General features: G+C 40.8%; 1 non-coding gene across 1 annotated transcript; it reads right to left on the reverse strand.

The window, feature by feature from the left end:
• Positions 1 to 10,614: 10,614 nt before the first annotated feature.
• On the reverse strand, positions 10,615 to 10,686 carry TRNAA-UGC. The gene has a single exon. It is a non-coding gene; the product is annotated as a tRNA-Ala (tRNA).
• Between the last annotated feature and the right edge of the window lie 716 nt (positions 10,687 to 11,402).

Here is an 11,402-nt window from a genome sequence, read left to right on the forward strand (position 1 = left end):
ACTGTTAAATATAAGTACAACTTACACAATTGTATTTTGCAAGCCAAAGCCATCTTCCTCCCTGTACATTGAGCAAGTTGGAAGAAGCTTCTCACTTCCATTATCCCCTGCCAGTTCCATCAAGCACTGAAGCTGTTAACTGAACCCAGGTCTCCTGGCCTGTTGTCAGGTCTTTATCCCTCTTTGACAATGGAGCTGGCATGCCCAGTTATTTTCCTTTTTTTAAGAATTTTGAAAAACATATTTGTAACAACTAATTATACATTTTTTTCATATTTTAATGAACATAAATCACATGGTACAACAGATGTGCACTTTGCTAAATCATTGTCTTTTTTTAATATTTTGTATGATTATGTATTTTAAATGTGATATACATTTGAATAATAATCTTTCATCATTGTTTCCAGTCCTTTATCAATTTTTCCATTTTTTTACAGTAACACTCAACTCAGTACTTGACAGTAGTTTTGCATGACTTTCCTGAACTTCTTAGAAGTACAAATTGTAACAACTGGGCATTTTGCATTTTCTGCAATACACTGTATTCCAGAGATCCATTTAGGTAGCAGTGTAGGCCACTAGGAAATGAATCCTATGTCTGTGACCTCAGTCCATTAGCTGCTGAATAAATGACAAATATATTTACCTTGGTACTGGTTGCACACAAGGTGATGGGAATATTCTGCTATGTTAAACATATACTCCCATGAGACGATTTTTGATAATTCCACTATATCCTGCTGCATATCCAAGAGGGATGAGCCCTTCTTATAGTTTGTTGAAGAAGTCCACAATTATGTACACAGGTAGTCATGGCACTGTCACAGATTGCTTGCAAAGGCCTGTCACGTGTATGTCTGTTTTATGGACAGAGTCACTAACTACAGGGATACTTTGTGGGCTGTTAGATAACCATTGCTTTTTTGTTGGCTTTGGAGTTTGCATATTTTCAAATTTAGCCCAAGTTGTAGTAATATGGACTTGCTCCATTGCTGTGGTATGTTGACCATACATTTCTGATTGGTCAATGGGAGGCCTACATTATATGTTGAATGTATAAGTTTCTGGCTTTGCTGATCTTTTTTTCCTTTCAGTTGCAGTATGGTGCTGCCAAAGAAGATGTTACTAAATATGTGCTTATTTACTTCCTAGAGTTGTCTGTAGTGTATGACCCTCTGTATTTGTGCAGTTTTGATTAACATCAAATCAGTCCAAATTGATGCAAATGCTGCATTTCTCAGGATTCCCTGTACAATGGCTTCACTAGCTTGTGTTGACATTGTGAGGAGATGGGCAATACAGGTGAAATCTAATATTGCAACCACTAACCCTTTATAACAAAATCAAACTTAACAACTGTACAAATTTTAAACGGACACCCCTAAAACTGGAAATTATTTCAAGAAATTCTAAGTTAACAGAATCAGAATTTAAATAGTGTTGATAATTTTTAGGCCTTTTCATTGCATCATAGTAGAGGGCCATTGACAAAGGGGTCTTTTTAAGCCTAACCACGCTTCCCAGTAATGGCTTCACTAGTTTGTCTTGGCAGACTGAGGAGACAGGCAATGTAAGTGAAATCAAATATTGCAACCACTGCCCCTTTGTAACAAAGTCAAACTTATCACCTGTGCAAATTTTGAAGGAACACCCCAAAAACTGGAAATTAGTTTGAGAAATTCTAAGTTAACAGGATCAGAATCTAAAAAGTGTTGATAATTTGTATGCCTTTTCATACTGTCATAGTAGAATACCAGCCCTTTGACCCCAGGGCTCTTTTTAAGCCTAACTACGCTTCCCACTAAAATTTGATAGGCATTGGTTCCCAAGCTTTTATGGTGGTGTATATACACTTTGGTATGTGGCCGAGCATTTACAAGCTTTCTTTTCTCTGTAATAGACACAGGTGCCACACCAGGGGTGTAGTTACAGCTTCCCATCCACTGATCCAAGTTATGCTTGAATAATTGTAGGGATAAACTATGCTTCACATGGATGGGAGGCCTGTTCTAAAGAAGGGGAAAGGCCCTGAGATGCATACCTGTCACTCCATCATGTCCTGTTTATGTTGCAAGCAAGGTTTAGGTCACTGGATCCGGTGTTCCTGTTACTATTTGTTTTACAGATGTGCTGAAAGCCCATTAGGGCTGGATCAAGAGGATGTTTTTTAGGCCAGGCATAGGTTGCCTCCTGGTGGCCTGCAGGGGACGAAATACAGGCACAAAGCTTTGAGGCAGCCCTTTATAGGACTTGTTTTCCACAATATATATTAGTTTTGTGAGGAATCTCTCATGATGGTCCAGTTTGCCTGTGTGTGGTCAGGTACATACTGAAGGGGGCATTGTGCTTGATTGGTGTTATGAGAGTAGAATATAAGGGAAGGATGACATGGTTGGATTTAGATTCCTTATCACTGCTTATGAGTTATGCAGTATAGAATGATTTCTTCACTACAGTAGGCATGTTGATCAAATACCAAATCACTGTCTACATGTGTTCCCTAATCCTTGATTAGAGTCTACACATAGGGGTGAATTGTTGATGTAGTAATTTGTTGGAGTGGCCATCTTTCCGACAGATACTATGATGAACTTTTTGGAAATGAGTTTTAGACCATGACCTGGCAACAGCCATGAGTCTGTGTCAGGCCTTCTTGGTGGGTTGTAGCATTGCACCCATTTCGCAATCATCTGCACATTTGGTCACCCAGAGGCCCTTAACATTAGCCCTGACCTCAGAGAAGTAGATGCCAAAGACAAGCGACCCCAACATTGAGCCCTGAGGCACCCCACTAGTAACTGGGATTTTTGTGGGGGAAGACTCCCCTATTCTGACATTTTGGGTCCTGTCTGTAAGCCAGCTGGCTGTTCAGCAAGTGATGTAGGGGTTTATACCTATGTTAGTGAGCATCTCTTCAGTGCCCAAAAGCCTTGGCCAGGTCAAGGTAGGCAGTATGTACTATTTTGATCTTGTTCATTGCTTTGATGACCTTCTCAAATTAGTCCACCAGGTTGAGTCGGCAAGTCCTGGTACTGACAACCTCAAACTGATTTGGGTGCAATGTTTGTAGGTTACCTACGCCATCATTTAGGATATCCATGATAGTTTTGCATGTCAGGCTAGTCAGGCTTATGGATCAGCAGTTCCCCAGGTCCATGAGTGGCCCACCCTTGTGCAGTGGGATAACTGTTACAGTCCCCCATTCATTTGGCTCACAGGTTGTTTTGGAAGGTTTGATTAAATAGTATTTCTAGTGGTGCTAATAGTTCATGCTAGTAAGGAGGCATAGTGGTACATTATTTGGCTTATTGATACAGTGTTCTTGGCCTCGGAGATCACCTTGAGCACCTGTTCTCTAGTAAAGGTTGGGAGTGTTATTGATGTTGGTATTTACTGAGAGGCTTGTGGTTGAGCGAGTGGGTAAAATCGGAACTAAATTTGTTACCTAGGGGGTTTGCTATATCTTCTGGCTCCATATAGGTGGCTCCATTTATAATTAATTTGGACATTGCTGTGTATTGCCTTTGAGGTTAGGACATAGGTGTGAAGTATGCTTTCTGATTATCCTTGGCGGCCAATTTTACCTCAAATTTGGCTTTGGTGGACTTTATTAGACCCGCACTTTGCTTGTTTAGGTTGATAAGAGATTTTTACCTTGCTCTGGGCATTGCACATCCTAATTTTTGCCACAAATGTCTTCATTTTTTTCATACCACTTACTGATGTTGAGATTCCACTAAGGTGGATTGTTTTTTGAGTTGATCCTGTGCATAATCTGGATAGGTACAACTGTTTCTGTCTAGCTATAAATTTAATTGTATAGGGATTCTGTGAATGATTCCACATAGGCAGCAGTGCTCTCAGGGTTTTTGAGGGGCTTGAAAATTTTCCAGAGTGCCCTTTAGTAGTAGTAAGTTGGTCCTACAATAATTCCTTAAAGTTTCAGAGTCAGCCATTGTCCCTGGTTTTACCTTTATGTCAAAGGAGACAGCATTATGGTTTGACCTGACTAGTGAGGGCATTACATTTGGGAGGGTGCATTGTTCCACCATGTTTGTGAGGACCAGGTCAAGGATGTTTGAGACTCTAGCAGGCATGCAGTCTAAGTGTTCTAAGGCATATGCATTTAGAAATCCAGATCTTTGGACCTGCATGTTAGGGGTCTTGTATGATTCCCAGTTTATATTGGGATAGTTAAAGTTGCCAAGGAATATAGCATTAGGTTAAATGTAGAGCCAAGTCCAATACATCTTGAACATCTTAAGTTTGTATTATGGATCAGATGCTGTTTTCATGTAATTAACATGTAGGTAGTGGAATCTTTTTAGATCCAGCCTCAGAGCCTTATACCATAGTATTGGATCCGAAAGCTGTGGCTTCTCCACTACCCACAGTTCCTGTCTCCTGCCTGAATTATGTCGGATCTTGCTTTCCGCCTGCCTGACCAGAAATGCTGACCAGAACCTAATCCTTTTTCATGATAAGTGAAAACTTTGTACCTCCATGAAATCAATAATTAAATTTTTTTGAGATAAGATTTAGTGTTAGTGTTAATCACAGGTACTTAGGCTACTTTACAGTGTTAGTGCAGATTTTTCTAGTTTTTATGCTGTTCGTAGTGGGTTAGCTTTAGCCACAATTCCTATCTCCTGTCTGAATTACCTCTGTGACATTCCTCCTCTGGATCTGTAATCATGGAGCCTCAATTCTCACCACTGACACCGGTAGGGACATTAACTTAGAACAAAAATAGATGCACAGAATAATTTCAGGTACAGCTCACTGCACCAAACACAATTTCCCTTAAAAGTACAAGGGAAGCACACCAAGTCCTGGGGCAGGACTTCTTCCTGCAGGCCCCAAATAAGAATTCACCTTTTTCACTGCAGAAGCCAGTGCTCTGTGTACTTGTTTCAAGTAGTTGACACACACACTCTTTGAGATTTGATTTTCACACACACACCTGGGAAAGGCTGGCACAGATTTACCAGCTATGCTCCCTCTGCCCAGACTATAAAGTAGATTCACAGGGTGCGCAGTTACGTTTAGTAAAATGAATACCTATACAAATGGTAATGTTTGGCATGACGCCCACAGTGCCACCAAACAATGCAATTCCTCTCAAGGGCTAAACTATTTTCTAAAAGACCAGCCAAAATGAAAGGTATAGATGTATTTAATAATAAATAAAATAGAAAACATGAAAATATTGAATGTCTGTTTATAATAAACAGCAGAGTTTCAGTTCACAGGAAATATAAAAACAACATGGAAAGATTCAGATAGATACAGAAGAACAATATTTAACTAGTCTCCTTATATTTTCCTAACTAACTGAAGAATTACTGTTCCCTGGTTACTTACTAAAACAAGGCAAGATTAAGTGGGTGAGGATATGGATCGTAAGATACAAACCATCAAAATGTTTATAGTCCCGTTAGTCTCCTACACAGGTCAGGCATATTATTATCAGCCACAGGATAAGTTGTAGATAGCAATTAATAAAGAGCTGAAGGACGTCATCTAGGAGGGAAGGTGGCAAGAGTCAAGTGGGACAAGCTTATTCTTCCAGTAGAACAGGGCAGATTGTGATTACCCAATTTGAAGAGGTATTTCAAAGCTACACAGTTAAGGCTCCTATACATAGCACAAGCAGAAAACTGTAATTCAAAGTGGAAAGGGATGATGTTGAAATGGTGGGAAGCTCAAGAAACAAGGAGAGACTGGGATCCTGGATGCAGGCCTCTAAGGAAAATAACAGTAATCATACAGAATATTATATCCAGAAAGTATTCTAAGAACTACGCCAATATGGGATTGGAGAAAGAGATTTTGCCGATAGGGATATCTGCAATTAGGGATATAGACAATAGGCAAGATGGGGCTGGAATTTATTGGAGAAAACTGGCAAAGGAGCCAATATAGTATGCAAAAGTCAAAGATGTCCAGTAGGCTGAAGCTGTACAAATATATAAATACTTTAATAAAATAAATAAAATCAGGTAAGCACTTTCGCAATGTGTTTGCTTCTTCAGACCACTTCAGGTGCGAAAGCGCTTACCTGATTTTATTTATTTTATTAAAGTATTTATATATTTGTACAACTTCAGCCTACTGGACATCTTTGACTTTTGCATACTATATTACTTTTGGATTTGTCCTGATCATGGTACGCTTCCTTTTATAATTATAAAGGAGCCAAGATATTGGGACAAATGTGTAGAGAGGGAAAGATATTAGATTGGGAAGAGACCAAGAATTTATTTGGACTGCAGGTTAGAGATCACCTTCCTTTTCAAGGATTGATATCAGAGTATAGGCAAAGAGAAAGAAATAGGGGTGTCCTAAACAAAAGACTAGCACTGTTAGAGTTTTTAGTAGAATCTAGAACAGAAGCTGAAATTAAAAGAATAATTAGTAGAGCTTAAAAATATTGCATAACTATAACAATCGATCAGAGGAGATTAGAAAGGATTGGGAAGAGACACTGGATGAGCAATTTACAAAGAAACAATGGGATAATATATATATGTGTGTCTGAATTATGCAACAAAATCTAGAAAATTTAGGATTTTTGCTTGGAAATGTTTACATAGATATTTTAATACCCCAAGTAGACTCCAGAGAATATTTCTACAGGTAGACCGCAAATGTTGAACGTGTGACGGGGAAGAAAGAGGTACTTGTGAACATATTTTCTGGAAGTGTCGTGGTTTTGTGGACTTTAAGGTTTCCCTGAGGGATGCACTGATGGAGATGTTGGTGTGACGATGGAGATGATTTTTCTGAGGTATGATACACAATCGGAATTGCCTAGATATGGTAAGGCCTTGCTGTCTCTACTTATAGTGGCTGCCAAAAAAGCAGTTACTAAAAAATGGAAATTAAAATCTAAACCAGCTATGTTAGAAGTAGTGAATATAGTAACAGAGATAAAACAACTGGAATTGAGATGAGTTCTTTAGAAAAAGGGTAGGAGCAAACTACATAGAAAAAAATGGGAATTGTGGAAACAATACATACAGGGGAGGAATGAGGTTTAAATGAGCTATGTAATGTTTGACTGAAAATGATTGGGTAGATTATGTGATGTATAATGTTTGCAGCTGGGAGTGTGTCAGTATGGTTTGTGATGTAAAATGCTTGCAACTAGGATTGTGTCAGTGTGGTTCGTTTTCATTTATATAAATGTATGATTGCTTATGTTGCAAGTGATGGTTTAATAAAGATGTTTCTTGCTTTAAAAGGGGGCAGGAGTGGAATAATTTATGTAATGTTGCTTAGGTTATATGATATATAGCAATATATGTGGTTTGTTAATGTTAATTTAATACAATTTGATTGCTTTTATATAAATGTAAATTTGCCTGTGTCACAAGTGATAATCCAATAAAGGTGTTTAAAAAGAAAGTTTGAATGGGTGAGTGGTCTTGTCAGGTCCAAGACAGAGTGCTGAGTGTCATTATCACATCTCTCACTAATATCTAAAAAACTTTCAGTGCTGGCTATATAATAACATCAGATCTGGTATGTAGATAGAGCCCAAGTTTCCTGTGGACATCTATGGTATGTAGGGTATGTTATCTTTTGACAGGACAACACTGATTTGTTGTGGTAAGTATGTAACATTTGTTTTTCTGGGTCATATAGGGGGACCTATACCCTGCAAGGATTTGGCATGGGGCATTGTCTTAGGTAATTTGGACATGGAGAAGATCAAGTATGTCATACGGACGGATTAGCCGTAAGGTTTGTTTATTAATATAAATAGAAAGTACCACCTCTTGTCCCTTCCTGTTCAGTAGTTGGTCTAAATGTGTGGAAGGCATGATAGCCCTGCACTGCAGGAGTACTCTCTGTGACTTCAACCTACGTCTCAGTAACTGCACAGATACCTATGTTCTCCAGGGTGAGAAGAGCTTGCAGAGAGAGGAGTTTCTTCCTTAGACTTCTGGCATTGAGCAGTAAAACCTTCAGATTTTCTTGGGATGGTTTAGCTATGCCTGTAGGCTTATCTGGTTGGCAGTGCCTAAAAATGCAGTATGTGGTGGACAAGGTGATAGAGTATATTCATAGGTTCATAGGTTTATACTAGGCTGTCTGCCCTAAGGCATTTATAAGCCTAGCCCAAAGTTATGTGGCTTACGCCACCCCTTATGTTAGAAATAATGTGCCCATTAGTTTGTTGTGCCTCTGTCCAGCAGTGACACAGAGATGATTCCCGGGGTAAACCTACGATCTCCCATCCACCGGTCAAGATTTCTCTTGAACAGAGCCAGCGAGGTGCTCTGCCTCACATGGATCGGGATTTTATTCCACAGCATGGGGAGTCTCTGGGTGATAAATCTATCCCTCCAGCACGTCCTATTTATATCCGTGCTAAGGTTTAAGTCACTTGCTCTAGTGGTTCTGATGGATTTGGATTTTTTGAGGTGGAGCATGTCCATTAATTCCGGGTTGGTCATGGCCCTTGTATGTCAGGCACAGGTCACCTCTGAGCAGACGGTATGCAACTGAATAGAGTTGGAGTTTCTTCAGTCTGGCAGTGTATGACAGGTTTTGGAGTCCCTTTATCCTTTTGGTGAGGAACTTTTGGGGTCTCTCCAGTTGCTGCAGGTGTCGGGTGAGATACATCCCGAATGGGGCATTGTACTCGATCATTGGTCTGATAAGTGAAGAGTACAGGGGAACAATGACCTCACTTGATCTGGATGTGAATCCCTTCATGATCAGATGGGCAATGTAGAAGGTCTTTCGAACCACTTTAGCAACGTGAGTGTCAAACGAGAGGCCACTGTCAACCTGGGTACCCAGGTCCCTGATAACCTCTTCTGTGCTTAGTGGGTTGCCACCTATATGGTAGCTTGGGGTTACCTTGTTTTTCCCGAAGGGTATGACTATACACTTTTTTGCGTTTAACTTCAGGCCATGGCTCTGGCACCAGCTATCAGTTTCCGTGAGACCCCACTGAAGGATGTCTGTGTCCGATGTACTATCCACTATGGCACCCAGTTTGCAGTCATCTGCAAACTTTGTCAGCCATAGTCCTCCTATGTTTGCCTGTACTTCTGAGAAGTAGATGCCGAACAATAGGGGGCCAAGGACTGAGCCCTGTGGTACACCACTTGTAACCGGCTTGGAGTCTGACATGGCTCCAGCAACTCTAACCCTGTGGGTTCTGTCCTTTAGCCAGTTTGCAACCCATCTTGTGACATATGGGTTTACATTTAAGCTGGTAAGTTTCTCTATGATACCCGAGTGGGGTATTGTGTCGAAAGCTTTTGCAAGGTCAAGGTAGGCTGTATGGACTGCCTTTCCCTCATCAATGGCCTTGGTAATTGTTTCGAAGAAGTCGACCAAGTTCAAAAGGCAAGATCTGCCCTTGACAAAGCCAAACTGGGTTGGGTCCAAGGTCTGCAAGTCCCCTATGTCCTTGTTTATGAGTTCCATTATGATCCTCTCCATAGCTTTGCAGACCAGGCTTGTTAAGCTTATGGGGCGGTAATTACCAGGGTCCGTAGAGGCACCGCCTTTGTGGAGTGGGACCACAGTTGCCGTACGCCACTCCTTGGGCACATATCCTGTGGTAAGGCTAAAATTAAACAGCTGCCTTATGTGCGGGTTTAGTTCTTTATTGAGTTCATGTAGCACACAGCCGGGGACACCATACGGTCCCATTGATGCTGTGATTTTAGCTTTAGAGAGAGCAGCTTTCACCTGCGCATTTGAGATGTCTGGGAGGCTACACTCTGTTGGGATAGTTATCTCTCCTTTTGGGGGGGAGAGGGGGGTGAAGTTTGCGCTGAAGCTGTCTGCCAGTATGTTGGCAATGTCTGTGGGTTCAGTGATTTTTGTATCATTTTGGACTAATTCTGAGCATATCTGGGAGTTTCCACCCAGGTTTCTGACATAGCTGAAGAAGGCCTTATGATTGTCTTTTGAATCTATGGCAATTTTTTTCTCAAAGTTGGCCTTGGGTGATTTTATGAGGGATCGTAGTTTCTTGCTAGTACTGATCAAAGATGCCTTCCCTTTTTGGGATTTTGCTCTATCATGTAATAGCTTTCTCCTCTTATTGTAAAGTTTGTTTATGGCTGGGGTCCACCAGACTGGACGTTTGCCCTTGGTGGAAAGAGTCTTGGTTTTATTTGGGATTGCCTGATCCATGCAGTCCTGAAGGTGTTCATAGAAGTCATTTGTAAGGGCTTCCGCAGCTTGGGTTGTGGTTTCCATTGGCTCGGGGGCCTTGAACGATACCACACTTGTCTTGAGTAGTGTGAAGTTTGCTTTAGAGAAGTTCTTCACTGTGGTCTTTTTTGTTTGGGGTGGGGGCGGGATGTGGATTTCTAGTGAGATTAGTTTATGATCTGATCTCACCAAAGAGGGATATACTTCCGGTGTGGAGCATTTTGTCCCCATGTTTGTGATGATGAGATCTAGTATATTCAAAATCACACAAGTACAGGTTCAGACCATACCTGGCAAAGCAGCATGGTCCATTGACCATATCCTCCCAGAGTATGTTCCCCACACATGTTAGAGTTATTAAAAGCACATGCAGAGGCCTTGATGAAATTTGTACTCCACAATGTCACAAAACGAAAATTACTATGGAGATGCTGGGGATTGAACCCAGGACCTCATACATGCAAAGCATGCACTCTACCACTGAGCTACATCCCCTTTTCTATTTATGTTTTGCTTTGTCTATAACTCTGGAGATATAAATTGATTGATATTTTGCAAAGAGTCAGTTGAGGTGGTCTGGATACCTTGTGAGAATACTTCTTTGGTGTCTCCATTGTGAAAAATGCTTGCCATGTCACATGAATATTGATCTGTAGTTCTGATCCAGGACACATTAAAGGATGTATACTCTTGTGGATCACATCAACTGAAATAGAGTACTGCTAGGTGTGTAGAAGTTTTGCTTTTTTACTTCTCATGTTTGGTTTACTGCCACAGCTGCTCTCAGCAATAGAAGCCATATTTACTTGTTGTTGTGTCTTTCGGCTTTTCCCGGTTAGGGGTCGCCACAGCGGAACTCCGGTCCGCTAATGATTGGTAGTTTATTTTTACGTGCCGAGTTACCAGCCCTGATGCACAACCTTCAACGAAGGTGTGCCCATTCAGACATGTCTCCACACAGAAGACGCTCTAGCTGAGAATCAAACAGCGTGTTACTGTGAGGTGACGACGCTACCGCAGCACCACCACCGCGGGTAATACTACAATACAGTTATAGAAGCCACACCTCTTAATACCTTAAATGGATATTATAAATAATTTCCAGGTTAATTGAAGTTCACATTTTTTAACAGATTAATTATCATTACTCAGAGTGAAACTGTATCCAAAATATAATGATGTGAAGTTGTTCTATCTCGCCGTTTTGTTCT

This window comes from Protopterus annectens, chromosome 9.part0 (assembly GCF_019279795.1).
Source record: "Protopterus annectens isolate FY-2018-M chromosome 9.part0, PAN1.0, whole genome shotgun sequence".
Taxonomy (NCBI): domain Eukaryota; kingdom Metazoa; phylum Chordata; order Ceratodontiformes; family Protopteridae; genus Protopterus; species Protopterus annectens.